This window comes from Brienomyrus brachyistius, chromosome 2, assembly GCF_023856365.1.
Source record: "Brienomyrus brachyistius isolate T26 chromosome 2, BBRACH_0.4, whole genome shotgun sequence".
Classification (NCBI taxonomy): domain Eukaryota; kingdom Metazoa; phylum Chordata; class Actinopteri; order Osteoglossiformes; family Mormyridae; genus Brienomyrus; species Brienomyrus brachyistius.
The window spans coordinates 34790338-34813582 of record NC_064534.1 but is presented as its reverse complement, the minus strand read 5'-3'; the positions used below and the strand labels follow the sequence as shown (position 1 = coordinate 34813582).

At 44.2% G+C, this 23245-nt stretch overlaps 1 protein-coding gene and 8 non-coding genes across 9 annotated transcripts in view; 1 reads left to right on the top strand and 8 right to left on the bottom strand.

The window, feature by feature from the left end:
• Positions 1-23245, top strand: part of LOC125715668 (uncharacterized) — a 416660-nt gene that overhangs the window by 12790 nt on the left and 380625 nt on the right. The window lies entirely within an intron of this gene.
• LOC125730974 (5S ribosomal RNA) lies at positions 10825-10943 on the bottom strand. The gene has a single exon (XR_007391267.1). It is a non-coding gene; the product is annotated as a 5S ribosomal RNA (ribosomal RNA).
• Positions 12021-12139, bottom strand: LOC125735221 (5S ribosomal RNA). Its single transcript, XR_007394519.1, has one exon. It is a non-coding gene; the product is annotated as a 5S ribosomal RNA (ribosomal RNA).
• On the bottom strand, positions 13223-13341 carry LOC125736406 (5S ribosomal RNA). Its single transcript, XR_007395685.1, has one exon. It is a non-coding gene; the product is annotated as a 5S ribosomal RNA (ribosomal RNA).
• On the bottom strand, positions 14422-14540 carry LOC125735696 (5S ribosomal RNA). The gene has a single exon (XR_007394988.1). It is a non-coding gene; the product is annotated as a 5S ribosomal RNA (ribosomal RNA).
• On the bottom strand, positions 15615-15733 carry LOC125735479 (5S ribosomal RNA). Its single transcript, XR_007394774.1, has one exon. It is a non-coding gene; the product is annotated as a 5S ribosomal RNA (ribosomal RNA).
• LOC125736405 (5S ribosomal RNA) lies at positions 18004-18122 on the bottom strand. Its single transcript, XR_007395684.1, has one exon. It is a non-coding gene; the product is annotated as a 5S ribosomal RNA (ribosomal RNA).
• On the bottom strand, positions 20393-20511 carry LOC125736404 (5S ribosomal RNA). The gene has a single exon (XR_007395683.1). It is a non-coding gene; the product is annotated as a 5S ribosomal RNA (ribosomal RNA).
• Positions 21592-21710, bottom strand: LOC125736706 (5S ribosomal RNA). The gene has a single exon (XR_007395980.1). It is a non-coding gene; the product is annotated as a 5S ribosomal RNA (ribosomal RNA).

The window sequence follows — 23245 nt, the reverse complement described above, 5'->3', positions numbered from 1 at the left end:
GTGGCTGTTAGCGGAGTTGATAACAGAGGGTCGTTAAGAGAAGCCTGCATGCAGTAGGCAAAGGAGTAATGTTTGCCGGCGGGGGACGTGCGGCGATTAACCTGTGCGGTAGTGAAAAGGAGTTAAAAAGAAGGACGTGTGCGGATGCGGAAAGAATGGAATAATTGTGGTAGGCTGCCGGCTGAGTAGTTTGGTGAATGTTTGGTGTGGGTCCGGCGCTGCCGATTGGATGGTGGTGCTGCAGTGTCAGTCAGATAAAAAAAAAAAAAAAAAAACCAGGAGTAGGATCCAATGGGACTAACTGGCATGTATAGAGGCGTGTAATGCAAAAGGGCTGTTTTTGTTAGCGGTTCTTGCTTACGGCCATACCACCCTGAACACGCATTGTAGCGTTTTCGATTTGATGGGCCCAATACACTCTGACATATTTTTTCAGGAGCTGCTAATGCTAAATGGGGTCGACGTCAAAATTAAAATGGTCCGAAACAAAGATGAGTTTTGCCTCATGAGCGGTGATGCAGCTGAGCAGTACTCGCTCAAAATAGTATCTGCATCCCTCTTTGTTAAAAAAGTTTCTGTATCGACGGCTGTCAAACTGGGGCACGCGAGCGCATTGCTGACAGCCAACGCGAAATACCCGATCGAGAGAGTATGTATGAAAACTTTTATTGTGGCCGCGGGTAGCCGTGTCTGCGCTCAAGAAAATTTGTTTCTAGGTCAGCTGCCTAAAACCGTAGTTATCGGGCTTGTAGATAATATGGGTTTTATGGGCGCGTACGATCGAAACCCCTTCAATTTTCAACATTACGACGCTGAATTTGTAGCGCTTTACGTAGATGGCCAGCAGTATCCCTCTAAACCCTTTCAACCAGATTTTATCCGAGGAAACGTGGCCCGTGAATATTACAGTTTGATTTTGGCTACGGGGAGACATTTGAAAAACGAGCCTTTCGCTGTTGACAGAAACGAGTACATAAATGGCTACACTTTGTACGCCTTTAACTTGTCACCCGACGAGGGATGTAATCAGCATCTCTCCATGGTTAAAAGCGGAAATATGCGCCTGGAGATGAGGTTCCGACAGCCGCTGGCCAGGACTGCGACATTGATAGTTTACGCATCATTCGACAATATAATCGAGATTAACCAAAGGAGAAATGTATTGTACGATTACTACTAGTCATGAACACATTGGAGCTATCCAACATCCTTGGCAGAAACCGCTGGACTGCTCGACATTTTTATGGGGTGTTGGCTTGTGACGAGCTGGAGGCTGTAAAACTTGAAAAATTACCCGCAATCTTCATCGTCAACACACATCCGAGTTGGGCACCCGGTGAGCACTGGCTGGCGCTTTTCATCGGTACTGACAGCACCGCAGAGTTTTTCGACTCGTACGGAAATCCTCCGGATCACCCCAGCTTTCCGAGGGCCATAAACGCTTTTATGACAAGGCACTGTGACCGTCTCGTTTGCAACGCGAAGCAGCTTCAAAGCGATCTCAGTGTGACGTGTGGACAACATTGCATTTTTTATTTAATTAACCGCTGTAGAGGCTTTTCTTTTTGCAAAATTCTATCGTTTTATAGCAATGATTTAAAAAAGAACGATGCTATGGTTTCTCATTTTGTTTCTAAATTTAAATATATCAATCGTGTGAAAAATATGTTTACCAAAATGCAGATGGTGAGATGTTGTAAGGCTTTGAAAAAGATTGTGCATGACAAATAAAAAAACACAAAGACAAAATATCACGTTTGAGTGTTTTAATTAAGTAAGTACAAAAGCATTTTAAAACACAAGCCAGTCGGGTCTTAAGAATTTCCGTGGGGTTCGCGGTGACCGACCATCTCGGGGTGTACCGTCACGCCGCTCCTCGGTGCGGGGCTTGTTCTTGATCGACTCTATGAGACGTCCAACATCTTGGTTAGGTATGAGGGTGCAAGGCATGTTGAGTCTAGCCAGGCCTTGTAGAAATTCTCCCCACCCCACAGGCCTTCTCCCCTCGTTCACGTTATGCGGGTTGGTAATGTTTTTAAGCAAATCGAGCATGTGGGATCCAGAGATAGTTGTACCATTAAAAACAAACTCCCCGCGCGGATTCCACGCAGTGACGGCAGAGTTTTCATGCATTTTACCCATTATATATTCAGCCTTTTTCTTGTTACGCGAAGCAACATTTTTAATGACTTCATCCATAATGGAATCCCCAGCAACGGTGGCACGTGCCGCCACAGCATTATCTATTATGGGGTCTTCAGGAGGAAGTGTTAAAGATAAGGGCTCATTATCACCTTGCCTGGCCAAAGTCAAATATCTCTGTAGCACCTCTGTGTACAAGCGGACCTTTTCGTGGTCAGCAACATCCGTTCTTGATAAAATGTTGCGTATTGCAATGTCCAATTCGCTTTCGGCAGTCTGTCTTATCGTATCTTTAGGAGATGTGGCATTATGCAGTTTTTCAAGCTGTGCCTTAGGGACCAGATACATTTTCCTAGCGTGTTCCATTTACTTAGCTCCGTTGAAAAAGACTGGTGAGAAACGGTATGGCGACACTTAGCAGTGGTAGAATGAATCCCCCACCGGTCTGTATAATAGCCTTCTTCTTTTTTTTAAACGATGCCCGTTTGTTTGCCAATAGTTTAATGCCGCTCTTTTGCTTTTTTAGTTGTACAATCTGGGCTTTGGTTAACGGGATCTTGCCGCACAGCACGTTCAAAGCTATTTCACAAAGAGTGTTCAGCAAACCCGGAGATGCCGTCTTTAAAATTTTCTTTCTCTATCTGGCGTTACTGTCAAATAAAGCTTTCAGGTCACTCCAGTTTCTTTTTATACGAGCCGACATTATTATTTTTTCTTGAGCACGTAAGCAGCCGGCCACTCGGGTGGAAGCATTCCTGTTCTGAGCCTACAGTCCTCGGGTGTCACGGTTTTTAAATCCACCAATAGATATCCGTAAGGGACTTTTGTATCGTCTTCGAAAGCTTCTAGAAAAAATTTTGAATGCCGCGGGTACATCTGCCTTGCCAATACACTCGTCTGTAATTTATCTCGGGGGTTTTTAAATAATACGATATAATTAGCGTTGAGATTGATGGTCCGGCTCTTCTTACCTTGGAAGAAAAGATTCTGCACCAGATATATGACGCTTAGATTTCTGTGATGCGTGTACTTGGTAAAAGCTTTTTCCACCTCGCCATTATCGCTGGCTTTTTCCATAAGGTCGTCAATGATGATCAAATTAATTTTATTTGATGGTAAAAGTTCGTCGTCACACAGAGACTCTGGGATTCCTTCCACAAATTTAATATTTTTTATTTTGCACAACAAATCATCATACAATGGTTGCCAGCAAGAATAGCACCATACGACGTTTTCAGGCACTCTGGACAATGTACAATCCACATTCTCAAGCAGTCTTTTAATGAAATAAGACTTGCCACAGTTGCTCGGTCCGGATATAATGCACGAGAATGGGTGCTGAAGTCTATTGTCGAACCCGTCACTAGAATCCATAAGGCAGTGTGGAATAGTCAGGCAGTAGCTGCCGCTTGGTGTACACAACCTTGAAACACTTGTTGACTGTCTTATTTTTCAAAAGGAACCCCCTTTTATCCCTCAAGATTTGCTGCGTAGATGTCCTGATCTCTCGAGGGGGGTCACGTGGGTTACTCACAAAATCGTGAACTAACTCTGTGAGGGATGCGATGTTGACAACTTTCGAATTAGTGTTGTGCAGCGTTATTCCCTTAACTTTCAAGTTTGTTTTACTTTTTGCGGTTCTGTACCCATAAGTTTTGGGGCCCCCTGAAACAAATTCCACAATGTGATCATCTGGGTCCAACTCGCTTGTCAGCTCACCGAGAAAGTCACCCAAAGGTGGAGTCTGTATCATGGTACAGCGTACGCCGCCCCAAGCGATCCATGAGGTTGTACAGCTCGAGCCTTGCATACGCGGTAGTGAACGCCGCAATAAACGTGTTGACGTGCCGCGGCGTGTTAGGGAACACCTTTATGTTCCGCCATTGGACCATTGCCACATTGTCATTCAAAAAGGAAAAGTGAGACACATTGACCAGCTTTGAAAAAATGAACATGAGAAACTCATCGGGGTCTTTGATGAGCGTCGTACTTGCCTGATTTATCCTCTGACCAAATTTTCCCCAAAGACTGTTTAAAAACAATTTGGAAATTTGGCGTTTCACTTTGTTCACCCCGATGTTTTCGGGGTTCAAGCGGATGCCCTCCTTCTCAAAGTAGGTCTGTATGTATCTCTCTTTATCCTCAGCACTCTTTACCCAAGAGGGATAACCCGAAGCCTCCTGTTTTCCCTTTAAATGGGTGTTAATATAGTCAGCAAAGAGTGTGTCTGTCCTATCGGGGAAATGCCAGACCTCGTAAATCTTGGCAATTTTGTAGCCCTTTTCAACAGCCTTGTTGATTTCGATACTGCACCACGTACCGCTCAGAGCCCTCTGCTCATCTGAATGATTGCAGACCCCTTGCGTCTCAGTTTCACAGCATGTTCGGCAAAGTGTGAACATGAGTTTACCGCCGGACCTGTAAGGCAGAACCGGCAGACCTCTCGGTGGGTAAACCTTGGCTTTGATCAACCCAAAATAGTTTTCCACATTGTCGAAATCGCGGTAAATGATTACGGGGTGGCCTACCGGGTACTCCTTAAACTTGTTGACAGAGGGGTAAAGGCTCGTGAAGTCGTAGTAATGTATACGCTCGTTGCCCTCTGCTTTGTAGTGCAATTGCAAGGCGTTAGTTCTGCCGCCAAACAGAGCGTCCCGAGGGTCGATGCGCTCTGGAAAGTCAAATTCCCTCAAGAATGCCTGTACATTTGCATTTTCAGCCTTCATTTTGCCCCACTGGTGTTCCCAAATAACATGTACATTGAGGTTGTACGTGTGTTTAAGGGCAAATATTTTATCCTGAAACTGCTGATGCATGTCCCCAAAACGCAGTTTTGTTACAGGATTCAGTGCGTTTGAATCAAAGCATTCTGGGCACCCGTGAAAAAAACACCCCGCAAATTCGTACGCCGTACGAACCCCGTCGATTTCGGCATAGCCGTCGAGGTAGTAGGGACCCATTTTCACCTCCCCTCTACAGAACGCGTGCTGAATCTCTAGTTTTTCGCTATGCGCGATGTATTCCAGCCACTGAATAGATGGCGTGGAGTATGCCTTTTGTCGCTTGATGTAATTATCTGGAGTGGTTAGAGCGATGGTATTTTCAGGCAAAAAACTCATGCAAAACTGCTTCATGCACACTGAGGCAATGGTGACACATTGAAAGGGGTCTAGATTACAACTGTTTATAATCTCACCCCTGAACCTGAGACAACCCTCTCTCAAGATGACAACATCATTTTTACAGTACTCTGCCATTTCTTTTCTAAAGTCAAACACCTCTCCCGCAACAGTACCGTACCACTCCATAAACTCTCTCTTTTCCTTCTCCATCACTGATGCTCACAGTCAGGGGTCAAGTCCTCTTTACAAAAAGCGCATCTGGTATTTGGCTTACACTTCTGACCCTTTTGGTTATTTTTTGTGACGGTGTACCGATTGTTACACTTGTCACGATACTTGACTGTGTCGCACAAGCTGCGTACACCAGTGCCGCCTGGTTGCTGTTTTGACATTTTGTGCTGCTCGAAACAATACCGCGATCGACAGAACGACCCGCAGTCCTCACAATGTATGTATGCTGTGCGATGCTTATGGCACTCGGGACTGAGACAAACGTTGCAGTAATACTCACATTTGTGCCCTGTTTTAATACTGAATGAGGCATAACAGTAATCACAGACGTAAGATTCCCCAAAAAACGACGTCAAGCTTTTTATACCGAAATAATGCTGATCTTGAAGGTACAGAAAGATTGTTTTATTACGAGGCTCGGGGTTTGTCTGAAATTTCTTAAAAATGTCAGACTTGTCACATCGGTACCATACAACGATTTTGACCCCAAGCATTCGCTCAAACTCTGCTATGTTTGAGAATGAAACCATGTCAGCAACAGTTAGACCGACTGATTCCTGTAAACGTTTAGCTTCTATCTCCGCAATCTCATGTGACATGTCAGGGTTTAAGAGGTGGACTACGCAGTAAGCAAAGCACAGATTATTGCCCGAGTTTTCAGAAACAATAAGGCACCTGAGCTTCTTTCGCTGAAAACCTCGGCATTACTCTGTGTAAGGTTGTCTACCATCGATAGCAGATCATTTAGATCGATCTCGCCTCTAACATGTATAGCTGTGTTATTAGTCACTGAATTCCCCTGCAGTTCCACCTGTATGATATCCCCCGGACCCGCTAAAGCGTTCACTCTGTCAACCAAATTTTGGAATGTCTGTATAACGGCCCTGTAGACATCTACTATGTCATCATGCTCAATCCCCTCAAAGTGAAAGCGTTGCCTTATCTCGGTGTTGTTAAACAGTGGTCTGCGTATTACATTAACATCAACATCAGCTGCACCCCCACCATGTTGTTGTACCACATTATCAATGTCCATAATTTCTGGTTCCACCGCCGCTCCATCTTCATCATTTAAATCATTTAAGAAGTTTTGTAAAATGGGGTTAAATTCACCCGGTTGCTCACCATTCAGTTCAGCTATCATCTGATGCATTTCAGCATACATGGCCGATCCGTCATCAGCGTCAAGCATTTGCACATCGTTGTCCGGTCCGCTGTCAGCCGCGTGGTCGTCAGCCATTTCCACATTCATAGACACATCAGCATTTGGTAGCCACCCGTCTACATCGCCTATAGCGTCACCCATATTAACATAGTCCATAGCCTCAACCGCTTCATGAGCACCATTCTCATTTAAATCATTTATTAAGGCGAGCATGTAGGGGTTAATTTCAGCCGGTGGTCCGTCATTCAGTTCATCAATCAGCCGAAGCAGATCGGGGTTCAGCGGCGTTTCACCATCGTCGTCATCATTTATATGCATGCTTCTACCCCCGTCAAAACTCCACTGCCTCCAGTTTTCTGCCATGTCTGTGCTTATTCTTTATATCTGATCAGACAAATCCGCCAAAAAATCACACATTTGATCCTGAAAAAGGAAAAAAGCTACCTTGAGCCCCTTCAGCCTCCCTGCCCGGGATACAGCGCCGTCCAGGGAGCTCGCAACCGGCCACTGCCAAGGTGTTAATTGGTCAATATCCCAATCTTGCGTCCTCTGCAGGGGTCCCGATAAGGCCCGGGATGTGGTCGCTGGATCACCGCTTGCTGGGAACCCTTGGTCCGGGGTCACAACCCCTGTAGTAGGAGTACCCGGCGGCGTAGATTCCAACTGTTCTTCAGGTTCGCTCTGTGCGCCGTCGGTTGAAGTTTCTGCCGTCGCTATACCCGCTTCAATTTTTTCAGCCGCAGCGATCAACAATTCATCATCGGCAGTGTCTTGGGGGGACGAGAAGGACAAAATCAGTCTTTAAGCATTTCATACAGAAAAATCCACGATGCGGGTATTGTTCCACGTACCGTTAAAACTATCCGTTCTTTTCCGCTTATGTTGTCTTTGGACAGTCCCTTCACGATTATCTCTGAAAATAACCGTCGGCGTGCTTAACAGGTCGGCGTCCTTATCTGCGACAGTGAACATAAAACTCTCAGTCTTTCCACAATTTTTTAAAACAGTAAATCCATTGATATGCTTATCATTGATATTAACTTACCGCTATTCCAATCCTCTACTTCACGGGGCTTACTCGGGCTTGACACCGTGGAAAATTCTTGGTCAAAAGTAATCGCAAATGTTTTCACAATAGCGACAATTCAAACAATTTTAAAGTATGGCGAAAGAAATTTAACATACCTCCAGTTTGGCATTTCCATCTTTGGCGTCGATAGCGTTTCAAGTTCTTCTGTATTTTTGGTCGACAGCGTCGCCCTTAATATAGGGGAAACTTTTTTTTTTTCTGGGGGGGGGGGGGGGGGGCTGGACCGCCCCTTCCCCGCTGTGGGGGCACATGCTGTGGACACATGGTGGCGCTAGCGACCCGTCTTTACCGCCGTTCGAGTTATTGCCAGTTTTTAAAATGTGCTTTTGCCCCCCTATTAAATAGTCGCGTACGTCTACTTTAGCCACATTGAAATAATTTTATTCATTAATCCTTGTTTACGGGGTAGTTTGTCAACTGCTTTAGTCCTCAACTTATTTATTTTTATACTTAAATATCATAATTTGTGGTAATGATCGGTTTTTACACCTTGTTTAGTGGAGCGGCTGTTTGTCGTGTGCTTTATTCCTTAAACTTTTATATATTTTATACGTAAGCATGTGTAATTAATGGTTTTTATTCTTTGTTTAACACATTAGTGGTACGGCTGTTTGTGGCACCAGGCGGATACCCTGTTGTTTAATTCCGCCACATTGCATAAATGGCATATATCACACCCATACAAATTTAAAATAATGCTATAACGAAAGAATTTGTTGCTGCCTAAATTTCAGCCGTTCCTACACAACATCCTGCCGTTCTGATGAGCTAACCCCTGCCTAACGACATTGCCAAGTATTGCCGGTCGACCCGAAAAAAAAGGTCGTTGCATTGCAAAGGTAGATGCATGAATTCTTGGTCCAGCGACAATAGTTCGCCATTTGACAGTTGCTTGACGCAACGAGTTGGCTCACAAACACATGGCCGGCCCTGTCTATATGAGACAATTTGACAATTGCTCGCCATTTGACAGTTGCTTGACGCAACTAGCTGGCTCAACAAAGGAAATGCAGCGTGGATCTACGCGCATGCGCTCGTTTAAACAAGAATTAACCGCGTTATTCTTTGATTATTGCTGTCGAAAATGCACAGACCGCTTTACTTTATTATTCACATTGGCAGAAAAGTGCTTCATTCCTTAAAAACATTACGGCTATAGGGGTTTTCTTTGCTAAAACAGGCGCTCTGCCGGCGTCGCCATTTTGAAAGGGGAGGCGGCGTGGTTGCGCATGCGCCAAACGCCGGACTAGCGATCGGCCATTCCGCCCCGCGTTGTTCAAACAGAGTAGTCGCATGTGTCGGAGCTCCGGGATCGTTTCGTCCTATTTCTTCTAAAAGTTTGCCGCTTACATGCTTTCTCCAGCCTGGTAAATATAACTAAAGTCTTTCGTGTTGGGTAAATGTAATGAGTGATCGCTTCTTTTAAAACGACGGGCTGTATGTTTATTGGTTTGGTTTGGTTGTGACGCTATCGTTTGCGCTTGTTTAAATTTGTTCTTCTGCTGCTTCTTTCGGGCATGTTTGTTTAAATTCACACTGCTTTTCTTTTAAAATAGCACTAAGGGTTTTCTTCTTTTGGGTCTTTCTTCTTTTAAAACATTTGGGTGCTTTCTTTTAAAATACGCCGCGGCGCTTACTAACAACACGGGGCCGGACGGACGCCCCCCGCTGAACGTGTATGCGCTAGCTTGCCATTATCCTGCTCTATGTTTTATTATTCCTTAAAAACGTAATCAAAAAAACACATTAATAAAATACATGTAATGTATTTTTATTCTATTAAAGTTTAATCTCCCAAACCACCCTATCGGCAACACGTGGCATAAGCATGTATTGATACCATATATGGGCATAACGGCAATATCCCAAAACCATATCGCCCCCTATCGGCAAAACGTGGCATAAGCATGTATTGATACCATATATGGGCATAAACCCTCGACCAATTAGAATCAAGGATAAGCCACTTCCTCTTATGACGTCAGAAGCGGAGAATTAAGCTCCGCCCAAGGTACCACATAATATTTTTTCGCACAGGTTAATCGCCGCACATCCCCCGCCGGCAAACATTACTCCTTTGCCTACCGCATGCAGGCTTCTCTTAATGACCTTCCACCATCCAATCGGCAGCGCCGGACCCACACCAAACATTCACCAAACTACTCAGCCGGCAGCCTACCACAATTATTCCATTCGTTCCGCATCCGCACACTTCCTTCTTTTTAACTCCTTTTCACTACCGCACAGGTTAATCGCCGCACGTCCCCCGCCGGCAAACATTACTCCTTTGCCTACTGCATGCAGGCTTCTCTTAACGACCCTCTGTTATCAACTCCGCTAACAGCCACAAAATCTCCGCCGCACGAAGCCCACTGGTAGCTGCTGAATCACATGCTTCCCCAAAACGTCGCGCTGTCAGAATACTGGGAGCTACACACACCAACAAGTCCATACTGCAGGCTCTAGCCAGAACAATTTTCTACATTCAAACATCGACGGCCTCTTCTCTCTAAAAATTCACCAGACCGCTTCTACCACCAGCAAAGAAGTTTCCATCCCTAATTCCTCTGTGATTCCCACTAACCTAAACATTAAGCTGGCATTGAAGGGTGTGAATTACCCCGGCCAATCTGTTCTTTTAAATACAGCTTTTAGCAAGTTTTGAAAGGAGAAGAGCAGAACTTGCTATGCCAATAATATCGAGTCTTCTGTGGCGAAGTGGTTTTTGCATAGAAAACAAAGCGGTCAGTTGAAGAGGAATAATATCAGTACTTTGTTTAAAACTGTGTGTAAAAAGCTGTCTCTTTATCATTAACAATAAGTTGTAAAACGTGAATGGGGAGTGACAGTCTTCAAGTTTGTGAGAAGATCGCGCCCTGGTGGAATAAAGGCACGAACAGTTTACAGCACCTAGAATTACCAGGAAGTATTTAGAGTAAAACGGTTTCTAAAAGCTGGCTTTATGAAAGAGAGAAAATATATATATATATATAAAATAGTAAAATGGAAGGGGAGTGCTAGATTTAAATTATTCGTGAAGTGGAGCGCCCCCTGTATAAAGTAAAAGTGAGAAAAGCTTACAGCACCTGGTATTCCCAGGTGGTCTCCCATCCAAGTACTAACCAGACCCTACCTTGCTTAGCTTCTAAGATCAGACGAGATCGGGCGTGTGCAGGATGGTATGGCCGTAAGCGAGAGATACGACCAAAAACAGCCCTTTTGCATTACACGCGTCTATACATGCCAGTTAGTCCCATTGGATCCTACTCCTGGTTTTTTTTTTTTTTTATCTGACTCACACTGCAGCACCACCATCCAATCGGCAGCGCCGGACCCACACCAAACATTCACCAAACTACTCAGCCGGCAGACTACCACAATTATTCCATTCTTTCCGCATCCGCACACTTCCTTCTCTTTAAGTCCTTTTCACTACCTCACAGGTTAATCGCCGCACGTCCCCTGCCGGCAAACATTACTCATTTGCCTACCGCATGCAGGCTTCTCTTAACGACCCTCTGCTATCAACTCAGCTAACAGCCACAAAATCTCCGCCGCACGAAGCCCACTGGTAGCTGCTGAATCACATGCTTCCCGCAAAACGTCGCGCTGTCAGAACACTGGGAGCTACACACACCAACAAGTCCATACTGCAGGCTGCAGCCAGAACAATTTTCTACATTCAAACATCGACGGCCTCTTCTCTCTAAAAATTCACCAGACCGCTTCTACCACCAGCAAAGAAGTTTCCATCCCTAATTCCTCTGTGATTCCCACTAACCTAAACATTAAGCTGGCATTGAAGTGTGTGAATTACCATGGCCAACCTGCTCTTTTAAATACAGCTTTTAGCAAGTTTTGAAAGGAGGAGAAGAGCAGACCTTGCTATGCCAATAATAACGAGTCTTCTGTGGTGAAGTCGTTTTTGCATAGAAAACAAAGCGGTGAGTTGAAGAGAAATTATATTAGTACTTTGTTTAAAACTGTGTGTAAAAAGCTGTCTCTTTATTATTAACAATAAGTTGTAAAACGTGAATGGGGAGTGACAGTCTTCAAGTTTGTGAGAAGATCGCACCCTGGTGGAATAAAGGCACGAACAGCTTACAGCAGCTATAATTACCAGGCAGTATTTAGAGTAAAACGGTGTGTAAAAGCTGCCTTTATGAATGAGAGAAAAAAGAAATATATAAAATAGTAAAATGGAAGGGGAGTGATAGATTTAAATTAATCGTGAAGTGGAGCGCCCCCTGTATAAAGTAAAAGTGAGAAAAGCTTACAGCACCTGGTATTCCCAGGTGGTCTCCCATCCAAGTACTAACCAGACCCTAGCCTGCTTAGCTTCCGAGATCAGACGAGATCGGGCACGTTCAGGGTGGTATGGCCATAAGCGAGAGACGCTACCAAAAATAGCCCTTTTGCATTACACGCGTCTATACATGCCAGTTAGTCCCATTGGATCCTACTCCTGTTTTTTTTTTTTTTATCTGACTCACACTGCAGCACCACCATCCAATCGGCAGCACCGGACCCACACCAAACATTCACCAAACTACTCATCCGGCAGCCTACCACAATTATTCCATTCTTTCCGCATCCGCACACTTCCTTCTCTTTAACTCCTTTTCACTACCGGACAGGTTAATCGCCGCACGTCCCCCGCCGGCAAACATTACTCCTTTACCTACCTCATGCAGGCTTCTCTTAACAACCCTCTGTTATCAACTCTGCTAACAGCCACAAAATCTCCGCCGCACGAAGCCCACTGGTAGCTGCTGAATCACATGCTTCCCCAAAACGTCGCGCTGTCAGAACACTGGGAGCTACACACACCAACAAGTCCATACTGCAGGCTGCAGCCAGAACAATTTTCTACATTCAAACATCGACGGCCTCTTCTCTCTAAAAATTCACCAGACCGCTTCTACCACCAGCAAAGAAGTTTCCATCCCTAATTCCTCTGTGATTCCCACTAACCTAAACATTAATCTGGCATTGAAGTGTGTGAATTACCCCGGCCAACCTGCTCTTTTAAATACAGCTTTTAGCAAGTTTTGAAGGGAGGAGAAGAGCAGAACTTGCTATGCCAATAATATCGAATATTCTGTGGTGAAGTGGTTTTTGCATAGAAAACAAAGCGGTGAGTTAAAGAAGAATTATATCAGTACTTTGTTTAAAACTGTGTGTAAAAAGCTGTCTCTTTATTATTAACAATAAGTTGTAAAACGTGAATGGGGAGTGACAGTTTTCAAGTTTGTGAGAAGATCGCGCCCTGGTGGAATAAAGGCACGAACAGCTTACAGCACCTAGAATTACCAGGCAGTATTTAGAGTAAAACGGTGTGTAAAAGCTGCCTTTATGAATGAGAGAAAAAAAAATATATATATATATATAAAATAGTAAAATAGAAGGGGAGTGATAGATTTAAATTAATCGTGAAGTGGAGCGCCCCCTGTATAAAGTAAAAGTGAGAAAAGCTTACTGCACCTGGTATTCCCAGGTGGTCTCCCATCCAAGTACTAACCAGACCCTACTCTGCTTGGCTTCCGAGATCAGACGAGATCGGGCGTGTTCAGGGTGGTATGGCCGTAAGCGAGACATGCTACCAAAAACAGCCCTTTTGCATTACACGCCTCTATACATGCCAGTTGGTCCCATTGGATCCTACTAATGTTTTTTTTTTTTTTTTATCTGACTCACACTGCAGCCCCACCATCCAATCGGCAGCGCCGGACCCACACCAAACATTCACCAAACTACTCAGCCGGCAGCCTACCACAATTATTCCATTCTTTCCGCATCCGCACACTTCCTTCTCTTTAACTCCTTTACATTACCGCACAGGTTAATCGCCGCACGTCCCCCGCCGGCAAACATTACTCCTTTGCCTACCGCATGCAGGCTTCTCTTAATGACCTTCTGTTATCAACTCCGCTAACAGCCACAAAATCTCCGCCGCACGAAGCCCACTGGTAGCTGCTGAATCACATGCTTCCCCAAAACGTCGCGCTGTCAGAACACTGGGAGCTACACACACCAACAAGTCCATACTGCAGGCTGCAGCCAGAACAATTTTCTACATTCAAACATCGACGGCCTCTTCTCTCTAAAAATTCACCAGACCGCTTCTACCACCAGCAAAGAAGTTTCCATCCCTAATTCCTCTGTGATTCCCACTAACCTAAACATTAAGCTGGCATTGAAGGGTGTGAATTACCCCGGCCAACCTGCTCTTTTAAATACAGCTTTTAGCAAGTTTTGAAAGGAGGAGAAGAGCAGACCTTGCTATGCCAATAATATCGAGTTTTCTGTGGTGAAGTGGTTTTTGCATAGAAAACAAAGCGGTGAGTTCAAGAGGAATTATATCAGTACTTTGTTTAAAACTGTGTTTAAAAAGCTGTGTCTTTATCATTAACAATAAGTTGTAAAACGTGAATGGGGAGTGACAGTCTTCAAGTTTGTGAGAAGATCGCGCCCTGGTGGAATAAAGGCACGAACAGCATACAGCACCTAGAATTACCAGGCAGTATTAAGAGTAAAACGGTTTCCAAAAGCTGACTTTATGAAAGAGAGAGAGAAAAAATATATATATAAAATAGTAAAATTGAAGGGGAGTGATAGATTTAAATTAATAGTGCAGTGGAGCGCCCCCTGTATAAAGTAAAAGTGAGAAAAGCTTACAGCACCTGGTATTCCCAGGTGGTCTCCCACCCAAGTACTAACCAGACGCTACCCTGCTTAGCTTCCGAGATCAGACGAGATCGGGCGTGTTCAGGGTGGTATGGCCATAAGCGAGAGACGCTACCAAAAATAGCCCTTTTGCATTACACGCGTCTATACATGCCAGTTAGTCCCATTGGATCCTACTCCTGTTTTTTTTTTTTTTATCTGACTCACACTGCAGCACCACCATCCAATCGGCAGCACCGGACCCACACCAAACATTCACCAAACTACTCATCCGGCAGCCTACCACAATTATTCCATTCTTTCCGCATCCTCACACTTCCTTCTCTTTAACTCCTTTTCACTACCGGACAGGTTAATCGCCGCACGTCCCCCGCCGGCAAACATTACTCCTTTACCTACCTCATGCAGGCTTCTCTTAACAACCCTCTGTTATCAACTCTGCTAACAGCCACAAAATCTCCGCCGCACGAAGCCCACTGGTAGCTGCTGAATCACATGCTTCCCCAAAACGTCGCGCTGTCAGAACACTGGGAGCTACACACACCAACAAGTCCATACTGCAGGCTGCAGCCAGAACAATTTTCTACATTCAAACATCGACGGCCTCTTCTCTCTAAAAATTCACCAGACCGCTTCTACCACCAGCAAAGAAGTTTCCATCCCTAATTCCTCTGTGATTCCCACTAACCTAAACATTAATCTGGCATTGAAGTGTGTGAATTACCCCGGCCAACCTGTTCTTTTAAATACAGCTTTTAGCAAGTTTTGAAGGGAGGAGAAGAGCAGACTTTGCTTTGCCAATAATATCGAGTCTTCTGTGGCGAAGTGGTTTTTGCATAGAAAACAAAGCGGTGAGTTTAAGAGGAATTATATCAGTACTTTGTTTAAAATTGTGTGTAAAAAGCTGTCTCTTTATTATTAACAATAAGTTGTAAAACGTGAATGGGGAGTGACAGTCTTCAAGTTCGTGAGAAGATCGCGCCCTGGTGGAATAAAGGCACGAACAGCTTACAGCAGCTATAATTACCAGGCAGTATTTAGAGTAAAACGGTGTGTAAAAGCTGCCTTTATGAATGAGAGAAAAAAGAAATATATAAAATAGTAAAATGGAAGGGGAGTGATAGATTTAAATTAATCGTGAAGTGGAGCGCCCCCTGTATAAAGTAAAAGTGAGAAAAGCTTACAGCACCAGGTATTCCCAGGTGGTCTCCCATCCAAGTACTAACCAGACCCTAGCCTGCTTAGCTTCCGAGATCAGACGAGATCGGGCGCGTTCAGGGTGGTATGGCCATAAGAGAGAGCCGCGAACAAAAACAGCCCTTTTGCATTATACGCCTCTATACATGCCAGTTAGTCCCATTGGATCCTACTCCTGTTTTTTTTTTTTTTTTATCTGACTCACACTGCAGCACCACCATCCAATCGGCAGCGCCGCACCCACACCAAACATTCACCAAACTACTCAGCCGGCAGCCTACCACAATTATTCCATTCTTTCCGCATCCGCACACTTCCTTCTCTTTAACTCCTTTTCACTACCGCACAGGTTAATCGCCGCACGTCTCCCGCCGGCAAACATTACTCCTTTGCCTACCTCATGCAGGCTTCTCTTAACGACCCTCTGTTATCAACTCCGCTAACAGCCACAAAATCTCTGCCGCACGAAGCCCACTGGTAGCTGTTGAATCACATGCTTCCCCAAAACGTTACGCTGTCAGAACACTGGGAGCTACACACGCCAACAAGTCCATACTGCAGCCTGCAGCCAGAACAATTTTCTACATTGAAACATCGACGGCCTCTTCTCTCTAAAAATTCACCAGACCGCTTCTACCATCAGCAAAGAAGTTTCCATCCCTAATTCCTCTGTGATTCCCACTAACCTAAACAGTAATCTGGCATTGAAGGGTGTGAATTACCCCGGCCTATCTGCTCTTTTAAATACAGCTTTTAGGAAGTTTTGAAAGGAGGAGAAGAGCAGACCTTGCTATGCCAACAATATCAAGTCTTCTGTGGCGAAGTGGTTTTTGCATAGAAAACAAAGCGGTGAGTTGAAGAGCAATTATATCAGTACTTTGTTTAAAACTGTGTGTAAAAAGCTGTCTCTTTATTATTAACAATAAGTTGTAAAACGTGAATGGGGAGTGACAGTCTTCAAGTTTGTGAGAAGATCGCTCCCTGGTGGAATAAAGGCACGAACAGCTTACAGCACCTAGAATTACCAGGCAGTATTTAGAGTAAAACGGTGTGTAAAAGCTGCCTTTATGAATGAGAGAAAAAAGAAATATATAAAATAGTAAAATGGAAGGGGAGTGATAGATTTAAATTAATCGTGAAGTGGAGCGCCCCCTGTATAAAGTTAAAGTGAGAAAAGCTTACAGCACCGGGTAATCCCAGGAGGTCTCCCATTCAAGTACTAACCAGACCCTACAAGGCTTCCGAAATCGGAGAAGATCGGGCGTGTTCAGGGTGGTATGGCCGTGAGCGAGAGCTGCTAACAAAAACAGCCCTTTTGCATTACACGCCTCTATACATGCCAGTTAGTCCCATTGGATCCTACACCTGTTTTTTTTTTTTTTATCTGACTCACACTGCAGCACCACCATCCAATCGGCAGCACAGGACCCACACCAAACATTCACCAAACTACTCAGCCGGCAGCCTACCACAATTATTCCATTCTTTCCGCATCCGCACACTTCCTTCTTTTTAACTCCTTTTCACTACCGCACAGGTTAATCGCCGCACGTCCCCCGCCGGCAAACATTACTCCTTTGCCTACCGCATGCAGGCTTCTCTTAACGACCCTCTGTTATCAATTCCGCTAACAGCCACAAAATCTCCGTCGCACGAAGCCCACTGGTAGCTGCTGAATCACATGCTTCCCCAAAACGTCGCGCTGTCAGAACACTGGGAGCTACACACACCAACAAGTCCATACTGCAGGCTGCAGCCAGAACAATTTTCTACATTCAAACATCGACGGCCTCTTCCCTCTAAAAATTCACCAGACCGCTTCTACCACCAGCAAAGAAGTTTCCATCCCTAATTCCTCTGTGATTCCCACTAACCTAAACATTAATCTGGCATTGAAGGGTGTGAATTACCCCGGCCAACCTGTTCTTTTAAATACAGCTTTTAGCAAGTTTTGAAAGGAGAAGAGCAGAACTTGCTATGCCAATAATATCGAATATTCTGTGGTGAAGTGGTTTTTGCATAGAAAACAAAGCGGTGAGTTAAAGAAGAATTATATCAGTACTTTGTTTAAAACTGTGTGTAAAAAGCTGTCTCTTTATTATTAACAATAAGTTGTAAAACGTGAATGGGGAGTGACAGTTTTCAAGTTTGTGAGAAGATCGCGCCCTGGTGGAATAAAGGCACGAACAGCTTACAGCACCTAGAATTACCAGGCAGTATTTAGAGTAAAACGGTGTGTAAAAGCTGCCTTTATGAATGAGAGAAAAAAAAAAATATATATATATATAAAATAGTAAAATAGAAGGGGAGTGATAGATTTAAATTAATCGTGAAGTGGAGCGCCCCCTGTATAAAGTAAAAGTGAGAAAAGCTTACTGCACCTGGTATTCCCAGGTGGTCTCCCATCCAAGTACTAACCAGACCCTACTCTGCTTGGCTTCCGAGATCAGACGAGATCGGGCGTGTTCAGGGTGGTATGGCCGTAAGCGAGACATGCTACCAAAAACAGCCCTTTTGCATTACACGCCTCTATACATGCCAGTTGGTCCCATTGGATCCTACTCCTGTTTTTTTTTTTTTTTTATCTGACTCACACTGCAGCACCACCATCCAATCGGCAGCGCCGCACCCACACCAAACATTCACCAAACTACTCAGCCGGCAGCCTACCACAATTATTCCATTCTTTCCGCATCCGCACACTTCCTTCTCTTTAACTCCTTTTCACTACCGCACAGGTTAATCGCCGCACGTCTCCCGCCGGCAAACATTACTCCTTTGCCTACCTCATGCAGGCTTCTCTTAACGACCCTCTGTTATCAACTCCGCTAACAGCCACAAAATCTCTGCCGCACGAAGCCCACTGGTAGCTGTTGAATCACATGCTTCCCCAAAACGTTACGCTGTCAGAACACTGGGAGCTACACACGCCAACAAGTCCATACTGCAGCCTGCAGCCAGAACAATTTTCTACATTGAAACATCGACGGCCTCTTCTCTCTAAAAATTCACCAGACCGCTTCTACCATCAGCAAAGAAGTTTCCATCCCTAATTCCTCTGTGATTCCCACTAACCTAAACAGTAATCTGGCATTGAAGGGTGTGAATTACCCCGGCCTATCTGCTCTTTTAAATACAGCTTTTAGGAAGTTTTGAAAGGAGGAGAAGAGCAGACCTTGCTATGCCAACAATATCAAGTCTTCTGTGGCGAAGTGGTTTTTGCATAGAAAACAAAGCGGTGAGTTGAAGAGCAATTATATCAGTACTTTGTTTAAAACTGTGTGTAAAAAGCTGTCTCTTTATTATTAACAATAAGTTGTAAAACGTGAATGGGGAGTGACAGTCTTCAAGTTTGTGAGAAGATCGCTCCCTGGTGGAATAAAGGCACGAACAGCTTACAGCACCTAGAATTACCAGGCAGTATTTAGAGTAAAACGGTGTGTAAAAGCTGCCTTTATGAATGAGAGAAAAAAGAAATATATAAAATAGTAAAATGGAAGGGGAGTGATAGATTTAAATTAATCGTGAAGTGGAGCGCCCCCTGTATAAAGTTAAAGTGAGAAAAGCTTACAGCACCGGGTAATCCCAGGAGGTCTCCCATTCAAGTACTAACCAGACCCTACAAGGCTTCCGAAATCGGAGAAGATCGGGCGTGTTCAGGGTGGTATGGCCGTGAGCGAGAGCTGCTAACAAAAACAGCCCTTTTGCATTACACGCCTCTATACATGCCAGTTAGTCCCATTGGATCCTACACCTGTTTTTTTTTTTTTTATCTGACTCACACTGCAGCACCACCATCCAATCGGCAGCACAGGACCCACACCAAACATTCACCAAACTACTCAGCCGGCAGCCTACCACAATTATTCCATTCTTTCCGCATCCGCACACTTCCTTCTTTTTAACTCCTTTTCACTACCGCACAGGTTAATCGCCGCACGTCCCCCGCCGGCAAACATTACTCCTTTGCCTACCGCATGCAGGCTTCTCTTAACGACCCTCTGTTATCAATTCCGCTAACAGCCACAAAATCTCCGTCGCACGAAGCCCACTGGTAGCTGCTGAATCACATGCTTCCCCAAAACGTCGCGCTGTCAGAACACTGGGAGCTACACACACCAACAAGTCCATACTGCAGGCTGCAGCCAGAACAATTTTCTACATTCAAACATCGACGGCCTCTTCCCTCTAAAAATTCACCAGACCGCTTCTACCACCAGCAAAGAAGTTTCCATCCCTAATTCCTCTGTGATTCCCACTAACCTAAACATTAATCTGGCATTGAAGGGTGTGAATTACCCCGGCCAACCTGTTCTTTTAAATACAGCTTTTAGCAAGTTTTGAAAGGAGAAGAGCAGAACTTGCTATGCCAATAATATCGAATATTCTGTGGTGAAGTGGTTTTTGCATAGAAAACAAAGCGGTGAGTTAAAGAAGAATTATATCAGTACTTTGTTTAAAACTGTGTGTAAAAAGCTGTCTCTTTATTATTAACAATAAGTTGTAAAACGTGAATGGGGAGTGACAGTTTTCAAGTTTGTGAGAAGATCGCGCCCTGGTGGAATAAAGGCACGAACAGCTTACAGCACCTAGAATTACCAGGCAGTATTTAGAGTAAAACGGTGTGTAAAAGCTGCCTTTATGAATGAGAGAAAAAAAAAAAAATATATATATATAAAATAGTAAAATAGAAGGGGAGTGATAGATTTAAATTAATCGTGAAGTGGAGCGCCCCCTGTATAAAGTAAAAGTGAGAAAAGCTTACTGCACCTGGTATTCCCAGGTGGTCTCCCATCCAAGTACTAACCAGACCCTACTCTGCTTGGCTTCCGAGATCAGACGAGATCGGGCGTGTTCAGGGTGGTATGGCCGTAAGCGAGACATGCTACCAAAAACAGCCCTTTTGCATTACACGCCTCTATACATGCCAGTTGGTCCCATTGGATCCTACTAATGTTTTTTTTTTTTTTTTATCTGACTCACACTGCAGCCCCACCATCCAATCGGCAGCGCCGGACCCACACCAAACATTCACCAAACTACTCAGCCGGCAGCCTACCACAATTATTCCATTCTTTCCGCATCCGCACACTTCCTTCTCTTTAACTCCTTTACATTACCGCACAGGTTAATCGCCGCACGTCCCCCGCCGGCAAACATTACTCCTTTGCCTACCGCATGCAGGCTTCTCTTAATGACCTTCTGTTATCAACTCCGCTAACAGCCACAAAATCTCCGCCGCACGAAGCCCACTGGTAGCTGCTGAATCACATGCTTCCCCAAAACGTCGCGCTGTCAGAACACTGGGAGCTACACACACCAACAAGTCCATACTGCAGGCTGCAGCCAGAACAATTTTCTACATTCAAACATCGACGGCCTCTTCTCTCTAAAAATTCACCAGACCGCTTCTACCACCAGCAAAGAAGTTTCCATCCCTAATTCCTCTGTGATTCCCACTAACCTAAACATTAAGCTGGCATTGAAGGGTGTGAATTACCCCGGCCAACCTGCTCTTTTAAATACAGCTTTTAGCAAGTTTTGAAAGGAGGAGAAGAGCAGACCTTGCTATGCCAATAATATCGAGTTTTCTGTGGTGAAGTGGTTTTTGCATAGAAAACAAAGCGGTGAGTTCAAGAGGAATTATATCAGTACTTTGTTTAAAACTGTGTTTAAAAAGCTGTGTCTTTATCATTAACAATAAGTTGTAAAACGTGAATGGGGAGTGACAGTCTTCAAGTTTGTGAGAAGATCGCGCCCTGGTGGAATAAAGGCACGAACAGCATACAGCACCTAGAATTACCAGGCAGTATTAAGAGTAAAACGGTTTCCAAAAGCTGACTTTATGAAAGAGAGAGAGAAAAAATATATATATAAAATAGTAAAATTGAAGGGGAGTGATAGATTTAAATTAATAGTGCAGTGGAGCGCCCCCTGTATAAAGTAAAAGTGAGAAAAGCTTACAGCACCTGGTATTCCCAGGTGGTCTCCCACCCAAGTACTAACCAGACGCTACCCTGCTTAGCTTCCGAGATCAGACGAGATCGGGCGTGTTCAGGGTGGTATGGCCATAAGTGAGAGATGCTACCAAAAACAGCCCTTTTGCATTACACGCCTCTATACATGCCAGTTGGTCCCATTGGATCCTACTCCTGTTTTTTTTTTTTTTTATCTGACACACACTGCAGCCCCACCATCCAATCGGCAGCACCGGACCCACACCAAACATTCACCAAACTACTCAGCCGGCAGCCTACCACAATTATTCCATTCTTTCCGCATCCGCACACTTCCTTCTCTTTAACTCCTTTACATTACCGCACAGGTTAATCGCCGCACGTCCCCCGCCGGCAAACATTACTCCTTTGCCTACCGCATGCAGGCTTCTCTTAATGACCTTCTGTTATCAACTCCGCTAACAGCCACAAAATCTCCGCCGCACGAAGCCCACTGGTAGCTGCTGAATCACATGCTTCCCCAAAACGTCGCGCTGTCAGAACACTGGGAGCTACACACACCAACAAGTCCATACTGCAGGCTGCAGCCAGAACAATTTTCTACATTCAAACATCGACGGCCTCTTCTCTCTAAAAATTCACCAGACCGCTTCTACCACCAGCAAAGAAGTTTCCATCCCTAATTCCTCTGTGATTCCCACTAACCTAAACATTAAGCTGGCATTGAAGGGTGTGAATTACCCCGGCCAACCTGCTCTTTTAAATACAGCTTTTAGCAAGTTTTGAAAGGAGGAGAATATGGGGCGCCGTTTGTAAAGATAGCAAACATTTTTGTACTTGCCACTTTTTCAACATTTAGTGCAATTTTCTGACATTTAGCTAGAAGTCAATGGTGTTGTGGATCATCAGGTTTTTTTGCTGTGTAAATTATGTTCAAAATTGTTCAACATATGTAAATATAAATGGCTTGTCTATATATAAATATTAAATGTAAATGTTAAATATAAATGTTAAATGTAAATATAAATATAAATGTTAAATATAAAACTTAAATGTAAATGTAAATATAAATGTTAAATATAAATGTTAAATGTAAATGTAAATATAAATGTTAAATATAAAACTTAAATGTAAATGTAAATATAAATGTTAAATATAAAACTTAAATATAAATCTAAATGTTAAATGTTAAATCTAAATGTTAAATGTTAAATCTAAATGTTAAATGTAGACTCTAAATGTTGAGAACGTATGCAAATTAGCCACGTCCATTTGCGTAAAATGGGCGGTACCGACGAGAGCGCAGGTTAGGGCTGATGCAGGACAATATGGCGAATTCCGCTCACTTAGAGGCCATAGAATGTGCAGTTTTGGCAGTTGTTCGCGCTGCGTTACATGGTATTGCTACACAGCCGGGAGCAACATCATGTACACCTTCCACTGTGACATCGGAAAGCTATGAATGTATTTTGGGGCGGGAGGGGGATCGTGGTTATCGGTCACATTTCAATAACGGCAGTGCACTCATGCACATCCAGTATTAATGCCCCTACATCACCGATATCAGTAAGTTCTGACTTTAGTGACAGCTAACAGATAGGTAGCAACATCAGTCTGCAGAGTATTTTTGTAAAATGTAACGAATACATATAGG